The sequence below is a fragment of the Saccopteryx leptura genome, chromosome 5 (genome assembly GCF_036850995.1).
Source record: "Saccopteryx leptura isolate mSacLep1 chromosome 5, mSacLep1_pri_phased_curated, whole genome shotgun sequence".
Lineage (NCBI taxonomy): Eukaryota > Metazoa > Chordata > Mammalia > Chiroptera > Emballonuridae > Saccopteryx > Saccopteryx leptura.
The window spans coordinates 101799805-101817430 of record NC_089507.1 but is presented as its reverse complement, the minus strand read 5'-3'; positions in this window follow the sequence as shown (position 1 = coordinate 101817430).

The window sequence follows — 17626 nt, the reverse complement described above, 5'->3', positions numbered from 1 at the left end:
AGAGAATAAATAAAACCTATTCTTAGCCTATTTAAACATTCTGAAACTTTGGGTGCATTTTCCTTTATAATTTTCCTTTTCAAATTGTGTTTGTGTGTCTTTACTTACAAAATTGAATTAATCTTCAACCTATAGGTTCTATATATTTTTAAATAATTAGCTGAAATATTTTTGGAAACAATCAAATATTGTTTAAAATTTTAATATTATATTTTACTGTTGTAAAGCAGTATATCTTATTAATTTATTCACTTTAACAATCATCTGCCTACATTTTGGCATTGTAATTAGAACTTACACATTTTGCCATTTATTTATTTATTCATTCAACATATCTTCAATGAAAGTTCCTTATGTGCCAGACATTGTTTTATTAATAAATAAAATAGGAGGAAATAAATTCAAATAAGAAATATTTTGAGATTACAGTCCAGTGAAGGAAGACTATGAAGGAGACAAAAGGTGTTTGGCTGTTATAACTGAGGAGTGCCTATTGGGAGATAAGTCTGCATAGGCTCTCAGGGTTTTGTACACTTGATAAGCAGAGACACTATTTTTTTTCAAGAAGTTTGTATAGCCTCGGATTAGAGACCAAGTGACTCCCTTCAGAGGAATGAAGGCACTGTTCAGTAATACAAAGAAAATACTCTCTGCTGGAGAAAGGTAGTGTGCTTAATGCTCACTCTCATGGATCCAGGTTCCCTAGACCCAGGTTGTCTTCTGTAACTCAACCCATTGCCTCTTCAGTTATCTTCAGGGACCCTTCACCCCTGTAGAAATGGGGGCTCAAGGAACTAGCCCAGCTAACCTTATTGTGGGAAATAATTTCACTGTATGCATACATCAAGTCATCACATATACTCTCATGCAGTGTTATATGTCAACCACCGTATATCTCAACAGAGCTGCAAAAAATGCTATTACTTGGCTACAGCTATTGTTGTGATTAATAAACTACCTTTTTACCAGCACCATAAAATCATGAACGCTCATTTATTAGCTTGTGAGTCAGGTCGGAATCTTATGTCCTTCATTATCCTTGACAGTGATGTGAATAAAATGAAGCAGAAAAGGAAAATGAGTAATGGTGAGGGTGGGACTGTTAGGTGCTATTATGAGATAGTTTGAAATAATTTCACTGTGAAAATGACCCTTGGACAAAAATTTAGGCAAGAGAATGAGCTATGTGGATATGTAGGAGAGTATTACTGGACATAGAACAGATAGGCTAAGGTAAGAAGTAAGTGTTTCTGCCTGGTCTATGATGGTGCAGTATATAAAGTGTCGACCTGGAGCACTGAGGTCGCTGGTTCAAAACCCTAGGTTTCCTGGTGAAGGTGCGTATGATGAGAAATCAATGAACAACTAAAGCGAAGCAACTATGAATTGATACTTCTTGCTCTACTCCAGTCTCTCTGTAAAATCAATAAAAAAATTTTTTTTAAAAAGAAGTGTTTCTATAATACTTAAGTGACAGCAACTACACCAATGTGGGCAGAGTTGAGCAGGCAAGAGAGGTAGAAGTAGAAGATAAGGTCCAGATAATCAATGGGGGACTCTATCATGTAGCTTTTTTAAAAAAGCTTCATTCTGAGAGAAATGAAGAATGATATTACAATTTCTAATCACAGTAGCTGTGTGAGCTGATCTATTGTTTAAAAGATTTTATTTATTGATTTTTGAGAAAGGATAGAAAGAAATAGGGAAAAGAATGAGAAACATCAACTTCTACGTGCCTTGACTGAGCAAGCCCGAGGTTTTGAAATGGGTCACTCTGGTATTATGTTTCTATGTATAATTGTTTCTGCCATGAAATCTTAAATTTATCACATTTTACATTATCACTTCTCTTACTCTGTGGTTATTCCTACATCTTGGTCTATCAAGTTCTTGATTCCTGAAGAATTATAGTCAGCCCTGGTAAGGCTAGCTCAGTTCGTTAGAGCATTGTCCCAATACACCAAGGCTGCAGGTTCAACCCCCAATCAAGACACATATAGAAGTCAACCAGTGAATGCACAGAATAAGTAGAACAACAAATGGATATTTCTCTCTCTCTACTTTCTTCTCTCTCTAAAATCAATACATTTAGAAAAAATAATTGAAGTCAGTGAGATTCTCCATTTAGTTCCCAAGGAGTTTATTTGTTTAGATTAGTTTATGTAATAAATTAAATAAAAGTTTATCATCCTCTCCACATTACTTCTTTAAACAGATTTGATGCTGGTGTTACTGAACTAAAGGGGTTCATTCATCTGTATGAATCAAAGCCCAATCAAATGCAAATAAGAATTTTCAGGCAAGTAAATGTTAATAATTAAGGAAATGGCACCATGCAGGAGTCAATGACACCATGCTCATGCTCAAAGACATGTGTCCCAGATGGCTTCTAAAGTATGGGTTATATAGGGAGAAGAAAATCATTAATTATGGTGGAGATAAGATTATAGTCTTTATTAATTGGTGGGCACTAAGGTAGGGTATAGTTGATTCTTACATCTGGTGTTAACATCAGTCAGCCACATAGTTGCTCTTTCTGGTTGTACAAGGGTGTGGTTGGTGGAGTTGTTCACTGTTTAACTAGAACACAGCTGAATCTTAGATGTTATTTCTAGTTGATGGAAACATTGTCTCTATGGTCAACAGACCCAGGGCTTTGCTCTTAAGATTATATGATGCTTACCAGAATTTCACCATCCTGAGTGTTTGACGATTAAGTGGATGTGCAAGGGATAAGGAGATGGGTGTCAGGTTGTTGGATGAAGTCAGTTTGGATCAAAAGGAAAGAAAAGAGAAAGCATTATGTTAAATAAATGAGGTTTCTGTTCATTTAGACTGGGGGAGGCCTCCTGGGGTTTTCACTTCTTTTTTTTTTTAACTTTTAGTACTTTTTTTATTTACTCATTTTAGAGAAGAGAGAGAGAGAAAGAGAGAGAGAGAGAGAGAGAGAGAGAGAGAGAGGAGGAGGAGGAGGAGGAAGCATCAACTCCATATGTGCCTTGACCAGAAAAGTGCAGGGTTTTCAACCAGTGACCTCATCATTCCAGGTCGACGCTTTATCCGTTACACCACCAAAGGCCGTGTATCACTTCTTAGTTTGTCCTTGTACCAATCATGTGACACAAATGTCTGAACAACCCAGATAATTTCTCTGTCTTTATTTATGACAACCCTTTAATTTAAAGCTGAGACCCACACCTACCAGAGATTCTTACTCATGTGCTCTGTAGTAAAGCTTACAGATCACTATGTTCTTTTGTTTTCGTGTTTTTTTTTTTTTTAATTTTAGTGAGAGGAGGGGAAGCAGACAGACAGATTCCTGATCAAGACCCACGTGGCAAGCCCACTAGGGGGCTATATTCTGCCCATTTGGGGCCTTTGCTCATTTGCTCAGCAACAGTTATTTTTTTAGCACCTGAGGTGAAGGCCACAAAGGCATTCTCAGTGCCTGAGGCTTACTTGCTCGAACTGAGTGGCTGTGCAAGGGAAAGAGAGAGAGAGAGAGGAGGGAAAGGGCTGGAGAAGCAGATGGTCACTTCTCCTTGTGCCCTAACCAGGAATCAAAGCCGGGATATCCACATACTGGGCAACACCAGATCACTATGTTTTAAGTACTCATTAAGTAGTACTGAGTACGGCCGAGGTTGGAAAACCCTAATCAAGAATGTCTTGTGACATTAAAAGAATGGCAGAATGAGAGATCCACTTGATATCTCCTCTCGAAGTTTTAACAGTTTAAACACGTATAATTCAACAACGAAATTCCTGACCATTGTAGAAACATGTTTGAGAAATATGCACATTGAAACATCTGATGATGGGCAAGTGGAAGTGAACTGAGGAGGGGGGAAGAGAGGAGAGCTGAGACTAGACAAAGAAACAACCTGAAGCTTGGAGTTCACAATACTAAGCTCAGTGTAGTGCTCAGCCCATAGATGGGAGAAATCAGGTTTTCAATGCACTCTCTTTTGCAAGGAGGAGCAAAGAGATTCAAGGAGCATTCTTGCAGGAGTAGACACTACGAGCTGCAGCTGAGTCCAGAAACCTGGTCAGAAACAAAGCACAGTGGTGCAGCTACAGTTGTCTGTCAATTCACATATCAGACAGAAAAACAAAGCCATCATGGAGCCTGGTCATTTTTCCTCTATCTCTCCAAGGAAGCCCAAAAAGAAGCTTAGCAGTAAGTGTTAGGTTGCAGAGAACTTTTTCTGTAAAAGAGAGAACGAGTACTATTGAAATGCATTTTCCCTGAGCAACAGGTGCACTCTACAGCTAATGCCAGTGTTGGGTGCAGACACACAGAAGATGCCTCAGAGGTCTGCAAACAACAGTACTACAAGAGCAGAGAAACAAAAAAAGCAACCAGATTCTTCTACTTCACCCCATCCTCACATACCACAGCTGCACTTCTAACAGTGTCTGGCAGCAGGAAAAAGCAGTGGGATTTCATAACTTTGGAAGCCTATTGTCAACACATTCCGCTCTAGGGTTGATCCACTGAGTCTGAGGTACAGTGACACAGAGGAGACACCCACCTTCACTGGGAACACATCGAATTTAACATCACCCCTGAGAGATCCTAAAATTTGGAGCATGCAAGAAAGCTGAAAAGCTTGTGAGCAGTGCCCCCTACTGGAAAACAATAGAAGAACTTATCAATGTACTAGAAAAGTGCCATTCATACATAAATGCCCAGACAGAGAAAGAATCCATCAACTACCATGAGTAACCAAGGTAACAAGGTAATTCAGGAAGTAAATTTAAAATCTCAGTATAATAAACCTAAAGACATGGAAATATGTGATATAAATGACAGAGAATTCAGCAGTTCTGACAAAACTCAACCAGATGGGAGAAAACTCAGTCACTTTAACATGCTCAGGAGGAAAGTCAATTAAAAATATGAGTACTTTACCAAGGATGTTGAAACTCTAAAATACAAAATAGAAATTCTGGAGATAAAGAATTCAAAAAAGAGTTAGAGAGCAAACTGGCAGGCAGAGAAACTAGAGCTGACCAGAGGGAGGAAATAATTAGCAGTATTGAGGATAGAAATCTAGAAATGATGCAGAGGGAAGAAGAGATAGACTTGAGTTTTTTAAAAAAGTGAAAGAATTTTATAGGAACAATCAGATTTTGCCAGAAAGCATTATACACAATAATGGACATACCAGAAGAAGAAGAGTGAGAGAAAAGAATGCAGAGCTTATTCAAACAAATGATAAACAAGGACTCCCACACCTGTGTAAAGAGCTGCACCCTCTGTCTCGCGATTTTCAAGAGTTCTATCTCAGGGCACATATTAACCAATTTCTAAAATTTTTGCACAGAAAAAATTATATTTTGATGATCTGAAAAATATAAGTATCAGTTTGATCATTCACACTGGATGTCTACTGTATTGGTTGTTGTTATTTTTTATTTGACAGTCTCAAAGAAAAGAGGTCAGTGATCTGACTAAATAGGATCACTTTCCTGCTGAAAAGTTGGGTGCTTCACCCCTTCACAGCACACCTCCTAGCTGTGAGTTGTGGGAATGTCACTTCACCTCTCTGAGCCTCAGTTTGCCCATGTGAAAACCAGGGTGCTATGAGGACCAAGCTCAGAGGGTTATTGTCAGGACTAAATGGAATAAGCCATGGAGAGAGCTGACTCTGTGCTTGGCTCTGTGGAAAGGGCTACTGAGTGCTGTGGTTTTTTATTTATGATTTTCTCTTCCCTATGAAGAAGCTCTCTGCCTCCAGCCTCAGTTATTCTGTGGCCTTAAGAAAAGCTGTTTCCCATTTGTAAAGGAGGTATCACATTCTATTTGGGCAGTCCCTTGTCCTGGGTGTAGCCAGAGCAGGAACTCTTGGGGGTTTGTTGAGATACCGGAAAAGATTCAATCTGTCTAAAATAGATACAGTCAGTGTCTACTCCATGCGGGTCCTGTCCTAGACCCTTCACATAGTTTAATGAATGGAGCAGACAAAAATTTCTACCTTCCCGACTTCATGCCAGCTGGCACATCGGCCACTTCCACTAGACATCGTGGCAGGTAGAGGACACAGGACGTTTGCTATGACAGTTTCCTGACCTCCTCTAGATACGACTTCTTCTGCCTTCATTGTCAGAAGGATGAGAACCGCCAGGAACAACTAAAGGAGTGAGTGGGCTCTGAGTCAAGAGAGAGGCTCCTTTTGGGGGACATTTGGGGCTGAGACCAGTGGGGGTCAGCATTTGGAGGATGTGGACATTATCATCCTAAAGCAGTTTATGGCTTACATGCAGCTCAGCACTCACTTCATCTACCTTAACTGATTCTGAGGCATACAATGGTTTTTAGTATTCTTTTAAAAAAATAGATTGATTGGTGTGTGGGTGTATGTGTGCACGCACGTGTGTGTGTGTGTGTGTGTGTGTGTGTGTGTGTGTGTGTGAGAGAGAGAGAGAGAGAGAGAGATATCAATTTGTTGTCCCACTTATTTATGCATTCATTGGTTGATTCTTGTATGTGCCCTGACCAACCAACAACCCACAACCTTGACATATTGGGATGATGCTTTAACCAAGTGAACCAAGTGAGCTAATTGGTCATGGTTTAGTATTCTCTTAATCATCTTTGTTTTCTTTATGTAGAGTCAATAATGTCTCACTGTCATTTCTGATTTTAATAATTTGCATCTTCTTGCTTTTGTTTTAATTAATATAGCTAAATATCTGTCCATTTTGTACATCTTTCTAAGAAGGAACTTCTGTTTGAATTGCTTTTCTTGAGTGCTCTAATCCTAATTCTTTCCTTCTTCTGCTAAATTCAGGTTTACTATCCTTTTTTTTTTCTAGCTCACGAAGGACATCTTCTCACCAGCCGCTCCAGGGTCAAGGTAAGACCTTGCAGACTGGAGTAGACTGGGTTACCAGAGCATATTCTGCCTCGGCTGCCTGCCCAGGCCAACCTTAGATTCCTCTTCTATCCTGAAATTCTCTTGCTGTTGAAAATATACATGTTGTCATAAACAAGAAACCAGCTTATCCACAGCTGAACTGACTTTCCAGAGACCACTCAGTGACCTGGGTGCCCTCTGTCCTCTGGGATCCAAAAGACTATCCTACTTGTGCCAAGGAATGCTGCATGGGCATGGAGCCCTGCCTACCACCTATCACTGGCCTCTGAGTACTTCCCCAGTGTCTTACTGAAGGTGGGTAACTGCCACCTGTGTCCAAGGCACCCTGAGGTAACCACTCACCCAGTGGGTCTGAACACTGCACAGCCAGCCCTTCCATTCAGCCACAAGAACCCAGAGGAGAGTCCAGGACCAGCAGCAGCTCCAAGTCCATTACAAGCACAGTCCTCCCTCACAGAGAGGACCTGCTGGTGTGTTCAGTGAGCACTCAGCTGGCTCCTCCATCTCTGAAGTGATGGTCAACATGAGCTTTTTCCTGGAGTTTTCTGAAGGCCAAGAAAAGGTGAGTGCCTTCCCCTTCTCCCTGTCAGCACTGCCACAGCAGCTCCCTTCTCAGGCTGTGTTCTCCAATCTGCACCCACAAAAGAAGCCAAGAAGCCGCAGTTGCTAGAAGGCCCAGAAGTTGCACCCTGGCATGAGGTTCCCTCCAGAGTCCAGGACTGCTGCTGACATTACCATCCTCCACTGTTCTGGGAGTCGACTTCCTCCTAGTTTCCTCAGAACCACGATTACAGTTCAACTTCTAACATCATCTCCTGGTCAGCTTCCACTATGCCCTTGACTGACACACACAGACCCAGCATGATGCCCCCAAGGTCTGCAACCAGAACTCCTCACTGTTGTTTCATATCCAGCAGGTGGATGGTGCTGCTTCATCCCTGTCAGCCCGGAGGACAACAGTAACACAGACAAGAGCATCCGGGTGATCTCCATGAGCCAGGAGGTCCTCTGCTTGGACCCCTCTGGGTATAGAGCGGTCCTGAACAGGTACTTTGATGAGCAGCCAGTTCAGGCCCTTGCAGACAACATATCTAGTCCCAGGAGGCAGATAACTACCACAGCCCACCACTGCACACATGAGAACACTGGGGGAGCTCTCCTATTCTCCTCCCTGGGGAGCTCTTAGGAGATCCATGCATTGGGGAGGATGGATAATGTGCTCCACTCAGCTCTCTTCAGCTCTAGGATGCTGAAAAGACTACCTGGATTGTGGTTCCTGCCCACCCCCCACATGCTTGATTCCTTGTCTGCCATTCCAAGCTGTGTGGCCTGATCCTTTCACACACCCCCAGTGTGCACCCCTCATCCCCAGTCCAGCCTCCCGAGAGCCTTCCTCACCTGCAGACCTATAAGCCCTGGTCAGCTTCAGCTCCCTGCCTGCAGGGCCTCTCCCACTGCCCTCATCCAGGATGGACTTTCCTCCAAGGCTGGGCTCAGGGGCCATTTCATTGGGCTTCTGTTAACAGTACACCCTTTGGGGTCAGATTGACCTGGGGCCATGTCACAGCCCGTGACAGACAAGCTCATATCCTGACTCTGCAGAACCCCAGTCCAGCTGGCCTTGGTCACTTACAGCTAAGGGACCTTGAGCTTCAGTGCCACTGCACATCTATAAAATGGGGTGAACTCAGTGAGATGGGAGACTCTCTAATAACAGTAATTACCCCCAACACTCACTCTGCTGTCCTGTAGGGCCACCTCCCTCCAGGGATCCCTCCTGTCCCATTACAGCAGCCAGGGACAGGCTGGAACTCACGTCCTGAAGTCCTGCCAGAGAAATCAGGGAGGGAGGCAGAGAGGAGGGGGAAGGGCGGCCTGAGTTTCGTCCTGCCTGAACTCAGTGTCCACTGCCACCCCCAGAACCCACAGACCCAGCCATGCATGGAGCTGGCACCGAGGGTACAGTCTGGGCATAAGCGCAGTGACGTGGAGGTGTAGTCCATGACTCACGTCCCCAGGTCTCTGGCCCACCTAGTGGGAGTGAGGTGGTACAGTGGTTCCAGGAGTCATGGGTCTCAGAGCCAGGCTGCTGGGGTCGAGCCGTGCTGGCCAGGCTGGGACCTGTTGGTACAGTGTGCATGTCATGAAATGGCATCTCATATACACTCTGTCTGTGGCCCTGTCTGTGCCCTGTCATGGACATGGGGCCGGCTGCTCTGCTTGGGAGTCCCCACGTGGAGAGAGGCTATGCACCTCCAAGTGTGCCTGGCCACCCCCACCTAGGGACTGAGTCATACTGAGCTGGCTCATGAGATTCCATGTCCAACTCTCATGAAACAATTAGAAAACTGCAGCCAGGAGAGGTAGGGACTGGCCTAGGGCGGGAGGTGGCTGTCCCGATGGGCAGGATTCTCGCTTCCTGGTCCAGGACTAAAGCCTCTTGGGGGGTTGCTTTGGGAACAAGAGCCTCTAAAATCCTGGGGCCCCCTTCACACTCTTCCTATGTGAGGTTGTTTCTTCTGGGCACCCCCACACAAAGGTGCATGGGCCACCCACACACATACACCCCTCCCTTCCCACCATGTATATGTTCAGTCTGCAGAGGCATTTTTGGAGTAGAGGAGAAATTTAGCAGTGTTACCTGTGCAGTGGAGCAGCAGGTAGAAGTCATAGAAACATTTGGGGTGTTGTGAGGTTATTTTTACAATATATAAATAATTATTTGAATTTTCAAAAATAGTTTATAAATTGAAGCAATGTGAGAAAAATATTCTTATATTTCTTTAAGCAGGCCAAAAAAGTAGGGATGTTTTTATATACATTTTTTAAAAATAATTATTTTATTGTTGATTATGTAAAGACAGAGAAATTGGGCAAAGTAAATTAATACCTTACTGATTAGAATGTGCTTCACCTAAGCTTGGGAAATACTGTGTGACTCTGTAGAGATGGATTTATTTATTTAGGATATACAACTAAGGAAAAATAATTGTATGATAAGCAACAGTTACCTATTCGTTCAGAATATTCATTCTGATATATAGTGCATTACTGCCAACTTGGGAACCCCATGGAGACTTCCATTTGATTTTCCTGCCCTCAAATGGTCATTTCTCAAAATGCAGACAAAGCTGTATTGAGGTGAAACGTTTGAAACTATTAAAATCCCGTGTGTGACTTACATTTTAAATTTTGCAGATTTGAGAAACAGACATTTTCCCACTCAGTTTCTTCATTTTAACTTTGCAACATAATCACTGTATCTCAATTACATATTCTCTTGAGAAAATTGAATTCTGGCATCGGTGTTTGACTCAGTAAAAGCTACAGTAATTTTCTATAAAATTTTTATAGATAGTATAAAATTAAACCTTATAGTTACTGCGCAATGGGTGTTTGCAAATAAATAAACAAAAATGTACTATTTTCTACTACTAACTTCTTTATATACTATATTTTTTATTTCTTACAATGACCCCATACACATTGTTAAGTATATACTATATTATTCAGATTTCATGAAATAAAGTAATACTAAGGGAGGCTAATAAAACTTAGGAAGTGGTATATTCCTGCTTAAAACACTTAGTTTGTGTGCCTTCATTTTCTTTAAAAAATCTATATAATTAAGTTTGAATTGATTTTAAGTTATTTAACTAGAACAATTTGGTATTGTATTTTAATGTTTTACATATAATTTAAGCAACATTTATGTCACTTTTTTTCATATGTTAACATATGTTAGCCTCAAAGACCTAATTTTCTTCTATAAAGTTCAAGAAGCAGGCTTTAATTTAGAGGTGAAGATTTAGAAAGTGTAACAGCACTTTATTTTTCAAAGAATTTTAGGTGCAGAAACTAGAGCTCAGTGTCCCTTTCATGGTAGACAATAAACTGTTGAAGTTCTGAATTATAAAGCTGACTTTACCCTGATTAAGAAGGAATTCTTTCTGCTTGATGGCTTTTGAGATGGGTCATTGGTCTCCTTCTTCTTCTTCTTCTTCTTCTTCTTCTTCTTCTTCTTCTTCTTCTTCTTCTTCTTCTTCTTCTTCTTCTTCTTCTTCTTCTTCTTTAGGTGAGAGGAGGGGAGATAGAGAGGCAGACTCCCACATATGCCTTGACCGGGATCTACCTGGCCACCTGCTCTGGGGCCACCCTTGAACCAATCAAGCTACTTACTATCTATGGGATGGGAAGAGAGAGAGAAGGGAGGAGAGGGCCTTGAACACTCATCTCTGCTGAATGCTGACCTCTTACTACTCTGATAATTAACTTCTGCTTGTTCAGCCTTTCCAATTCCTCACCTATTCCTAACATTATTTCCCCAGTACTAAGATTCCGACATTACAGGAAATCAATTCACTCTGTGCCAGAGTCCCATGGCAGATTTTCAATTTTCCAAGTAGCCAATATGTAAATGACTTTCCTTCCCATCTGGATCCCTAGTGCCCCCTTTCTGGCAACTCTGCAGAGCAACAAGATCAAGAATGAGCAGCTTAAGGAATGAGGTCAATGAGGTTCATGACAGTGGTCATATGGTGTGAGTAATGACATGATTCTCTTCTGACAAAATGAAACTTTTCTTTTAGCACTAAGTGATCCTGTCATAAAGAATTTAATTGCTTCATTTGCCAACCCGGAATAGATTTATTATTAAAGTGTGGAAAATGAGATCACCTGACAGAGAAACTGTTCTACCCTTCTGGACAGTCAGAGAGCCAGTTGCACTGAATGCCACGGAGGAGGAATGAGAGGAGAACTATCAGGTTGGCCTCCCTCCTCTGTCCTGGGACCTGGCTCTGACTGTGCCCTCCTGGCCTCACCTGTGGGCTGAGATGCAAACAGAAGCAAACGTCCTTCCCTGCCTGCAATTCCAGGCTGGTGCTTGGTTCCTCATTTTTGGTCCAAGTGATCTTTTTGCTACAAGAGTGACAAGTAATGTATTCATTTGCTTAAATATGAAAGTGAACATCTGAGAATTTTGCTTCAGTGCTCCTTTTGTGCACATGGATTTTAGCACTTGCGTCAGTTTTAATAATTGTTCTTTGCCTGTATCTTTCCTAGTTTAATCTTTCACCCTTTTCTTTTCCTTTTTAAATTTTAGCTTCATCTTTTTACTTGCTTTGTTACCCACTTTTCTCCCTTTCGTCCATGTTCTTTGGGGTGGTGGACAGAATTCTGGAATGGAAATCATTTGATCTAAGTTCTAATCTGATCCTATCATAAGCTATTTTCATGACATTGGGCAAGTCAACTCTCCTCTTTGGGTTTCAGGGTTTTTAAAAAAAAAAATAGAACGAGGGAATAGACTAGATAAATTCTGACAACCCTTCTAACCTCTCTGATCTTTCATACGACAGCTCACTCTGGACTTAGCTCCACTCACCAGTGTCTATGCTGCAGTAACAGGACCCTCTCTCTCCAGCCCCCCCCCTCTCCTCCCAGCTTGGCCCATACCGTCCCCTCATACATTCAGGTGTGCGACCAGTATGCTGGGACTCGACACTGTTTTCAGATGCTCCTCAGCTGAAGGAAGAAAGGGAGCATTTAGTGGCTGCCATTGGGAAGTTAATCGATTTAAGTGGTAAATCTGGCTTCTGAGTGCTGCTTGAAGAACAGAGGGCCTCTTAACAAGGCTCACGTGGGGCAGGATTAGCTGTCAACTTGCTGCCCCGGTAACTACCGCCTGGCAGCACTGCAGCCTCCATCTTCATGCTGCAGGTGGCTAGGTAGTATTTGCCTTCTCCAGCTGCTCTGTTTGCTTTTCTGACTGTAATGGTCATAGTCAGAGAGTTAATGAAGCAATAGACACTCTTCTGGGTGATTAAACTCTCAGAGACGATGAAGCATAAGATCAGGCTGTCCCCAAGCTCTCACTTTCCTGGAGTTATATCTAGTAGGCTGTCCTCCTCATTGAGATTTTCTAAGGGTCAGGGGTAAGTATGGCCCATTCATCTGGGATGCAATGCTTGCTCTTCATGAAGTGTAGCGGGGAGGGTGTGGCCACTGGATTTGATGATTTGTTTAAATTCTAGAAGTTCTCAGCTGGCAGGATGTTTTACAGCTGTGCCCTTCACTGGGCAGTGCCCCTAGAATTGGAAAGCAGCCCACTCTGTGGTGGAGATTCACTGCCAGTGACCACTGAGGCAGGTATGCAACAGCCCAGCCCCCTTGCCTCAATCTCGGGAATCTCAGAAAGACTACTCCAATCAGAGCTCTCCTTAGGATTATCATAGGCCTCAGCTGCAACTGCTTTATGGGACAGCTCCTCCCTTGCTCGATCGTGTCTTCCTCAATCTTTACTCTGTATTTTTCAAGAATATTTGTCCCAAGCGTTCTGCATATAGCTCTCTGTCTCTGAGTCTTTCTAGGGATCCTAAATTGAGACATACAGAAGACACACATGTCCTGCCTGGTGTCCCCTCATTGTGGGCAGGTGCTCCACGTCTCTGCCTTCTTCATGTGCCTGACACAGTGCTCATAGAAGTCATCGAATAAATGAAGAATTAATGAAGACAGAGAAGTTTAGAATTGTGTTTTGTTCTTCAACTGAGCTTACCATTCTAACACTTCTCAGACATATAAAGATAAAGGGAGAAAAACTCATGAAAAGTCCATTTTAAGGCAATTACTGAGAGTTTGGAAATGACTTTAGGGAGCATATTAAGATGTACAACTTTTACAGTATTGGCTGGCATAGTTGTTGTCTTTTCAGTAAAAAGACATCAAGTTTGACAGGCCAGGAGTGGGTCCCAATCGCCAGGGAACCTGTGACCTGCAGGGTTCTGATGCTCTCTTAGCTCCTTGCCAGTTCTTGCCCAGAGACCCTTCCTCGATCTGGAAGCTGATAAACAGACCCTGGCCTGCTGATGGTTCAGAACTCTTCTGATTTATGAATTAGGTTCTTCTGTCCCCAGACCTCCCTCTGCCTCCTTCCAGTCTCCCTTCTGTGCCTTTAGCCCCAGGGGTTGCTGACATCAGGTCCAAACTGTCTGGCTTAGATCAGATAGTTCTCCATGCGGGTCTGCTGGCTGCCGGGCATCAAGCTGTGGGCTTTGTACTTGGCCTTCTTCCCTCAACCTTGCAGCTACCCTAAAGAGATGCTTGTGTCCTTCCAGAACTCAGTCTTAGGTGACCTCATGGCAGTCCCAAGGGTAGCAAGTAGGCCTGCCATTTCTTCTAGCAGAGTTCCTGCGGGTTGCCATTGCCCATCACTGAAGGAAGAACACTAATTATTGTGTTTTCACAACTTTTAAACTTGTTATTCTTCCTTAAACATACCAGGCCAATATTTGGTAGAGTAGTTGTCTAAGTCTTAGACTTGAATGTCTCAGAGAGGCAGACATATAGTAACATTAATTCAGTGCTGTTGATATGATGAGCAAAGCGCTTTTCCTTCTTACCTTATTTATGTGTTTCAACAATCCTAGGAGGTAATGCCCAGAAAAGGAGAGTAGCTTGTCCAATTTACTGCAGAGGAAAGAAACTGCCAAAGGGGACAATGCATCAGTGACAGGCTAGGATTTGAACCAGGCAGTCTGGCTCTAGAGCCTACCTCCTTATGTACCACTAGGTGGCATTGCTCTTTTGCATAACCTGACATTTTTGCAAAAAGCACCAGTCACCTTTGTAGCTAGCTCTGCCACTAATTTTGGGGGAAGCTCTGGAGAGTCACCCAACTCTGCTGGACTTGGACAAGAGTGCTGTCTGGATTGCCTTTAAGATTGTTGCTAGGCCCTGGGAGGTTGGCTCAGCGATAGAGTGTCAGCCCAGTGTGTGGAAGTCCCGGGATTGATTCCCAGTCAGGGAACACAGGAGAAGTGCCCATTTGCTTCTCCACCCTCTCCCCTTTGCTTTCTCTCTATCACTTCCCCTCCTGCAGCCAAGGCTCCATTTTAGCAAACTTGGGCAGGGTGCTGAGGAAGGCTCCATGGCCTTTGCCTCAGGTGCTAGAAGGACTCTGGCCCCAATGGACTCAGTGGGGCAGAGCATCGCCTCCTGGCGTGCTTGCCAGGTGGTTCCCGGTTGGGCTCATGTGAGAATCTGTCTAATTCCTCCCTGCTTCTAACTTTGGAAAAATACAAAAAAAAAATTGATGCTAGCTGGATGATTCTAGATACCCTTTTTCTTCTTCCCTCAGCCAGGTAAATATTCCTTTCCTATTGCATCTTCCCATTCTTCACATGGAACACTGGCAATGTGTATGGTGAGAGAGAACAAATTTTCTGGTGGAAAAAAAACCTTCAGCACTCTCTTTGGAAGAGGTGGACAGCTGGTTTGCAACTGCTGCCAAGTCTTGAAATATGCTTCTATCAGTTATGGCTGTCCCTAGTCAGCACAGATACTCTATTGCTTCAATGAGCATTATAGGATAGTTTCATAAATATTCTCTCATGAGCTTTTGGAAGTAATAGTGCACTTGATATAATTTGACATACTTTCCAAAGTCAAGACAGTCAATTGTTGCTTCCTGGTATCTGGTAATATTCACTAAGTATTATGCTCCATCTAAGTCTTTGTGCTGCGCTTAAAATTTTCTCTAAGGGACCATAAGAACCAAGTGGTACACAGAACCACAGCTTTTTGGCTGTGCAATGTGGTTTAGCCACCACAATGACCACATAACTTCGGTGTATGATGGAGGGATGTCTGTCTCAAGCTGGCCTGTGGCCTAAACAGGAATGAGTGACATCTCTGGCCTAAAATCCTTTTCTCTTGTAAAAGATAAATATTTTTTGAGAAGAGTAACATACTAAGGTGGTATTCATACATTGTTCTGGGACTGTACAAACCTTTAAAAAGAAACTGTGATTTAAGAGCTGGTTTTCTTTGAGGTAACAGGAAGACAGATTGTTTTCTTATTTCTCTTTCTGGAAAAAGTGCTTAAAAAGTATGTCTCCAATATCTCTACTCCCTGTCCTTCCACCTTTGGAACCCACCTGCATGGGGTTTCTCCTCCATTACCCCATGAAAATACTTTAAGACAAGAGAAGGCCCTGGCTGGTTGACTCAGCGGTAGAGTGTCCTGGGTATGATTCCTGGTCAGGACACACTGGAGAGGCGACCTTATGCTTCTACCCCCTCCCTCCTCCTTTACTTCCTCTCTCTTCTTCCCTGCAGCCATGGCTTGATTGGTTCAAGCACGTTATCCCCAGGTGCTGAGGATGGCTCCATCGAGCCTCCACCTCGGGTGCTACAAATAGCTCGGTTGCCAGCAACACCAGAGTGGCAGAGCATCAGCCCTAGAAAGACATTGCCAGATGGATTTCTGTCAGGGCACATGTGGGAGTCTGTCTATCTCCTTTTCTCTCACTTAAAAATAAATAAATAAAAAATATAAAGGACACCAAAGACCTTCATGTTGTCAAATGTGATTATGTATAATCTTACTTTGCTTTTCGTGACCAGTCAGCATGGCTGACATGTTTTTTTCTTTTAGCCTTTGACAGTGCTCAGCACATTTTTTTCTTGCTTCTCTTCTTTGATGTGAGAAGCACATCAAAGTGGGCGAGAAGCACCCACTGCTCTCTTCTGTCTCACATGTGGACTCTGCCCATCCGATAAGGTGGGTTCTCACCCATCTCTCCATTGTCCTCTTGTTCCACATGACCTCCCTGGGAAGTTCCATGTGTCTGCAAGACTCAGTTCATCTTTAACTCAATCCACATGGTGCATCTGAGCCCCAGGTCTCCCTGTCCAACTGCCTACAGTATCATTTCTACCTGGATGGCCTGTAGGACCTTTACACTCAGTATGTCAAAAATGGGAATGATTAGTTCTCTGACCTCACAAAGCTTCTCCTCTGTTTTCAAGCTTGATAATCCCTTCGACTCCTAGTTATTCAAGATAGAAAGTGAGGAGTTTTTCCTGTAGGTCCTCACCATGCATTCCTTGTATTGCCCAAAAAAGGTGTGAACGTCTCTGTGTCTCCAGACCTGCTCTCTGTCAGCGTTAGTCATAATGGCCTTCCTAAATTTGAAAACAGTTCCTAGCTTTCCTCTGCTAATACTCTTCAACAGCCATCCATCTTGCCAAGGTTGAGTTAGAAATCCTTAGGTTAACACAAAATTCCATTACTGGGTCTCTGCTCCTCTTCAGATTTGTTGTGCTAATATGCAAAATATCTCTCACAACGAACTTGCTTACATGAATTGTGGTTTTGTTTTTTTTTTATTTGAGCTATGTCATAGTCTCTCTTGTTTTAGATTGCAAATTCCTAGGGGGCAATTACTGAGCACTTTATGATTTGTTGAATTTTTGAAAGCTTGATAGAAAGCTCTACCTCCTGCCTGGAGCCTTTCTTTCCACACCCTTGCCTGCCTGTCTGTTAATTGCTGAGGCAGCAAAAGGTGGAGGACAACAATCTTGCTGTCTGGCCTCGGCCACCCACTAGCTGTGCAACCTGGGGTAAAACACCTGACTTTTTAGTTTTCTCCTCTGTGAAATAAGCTAGTGAAGACAATTCAGAAATGGTCACCAGGTGTCCTCAAACTCTTTCATATCTGTGGTCAGAGTCCTGGGCTAATGTAGTGTCACGGCCACACACTAGGGGGAAGTATTGACTAAAATGTGCTGAGAAGTCCATGTTCTGGGCCCTGTTTTGCTTTGTTTCTGCAAATACTGGTGATGAAGATCATGGTAGAGTGAATGCAGCTTTTCTATTCAGTGAGATATTTCCCCAGGGCATTTGAGTTATTTAATGTCTTCATTTCTCTAGACAGGACTCCTCCCTTAGCATTCTA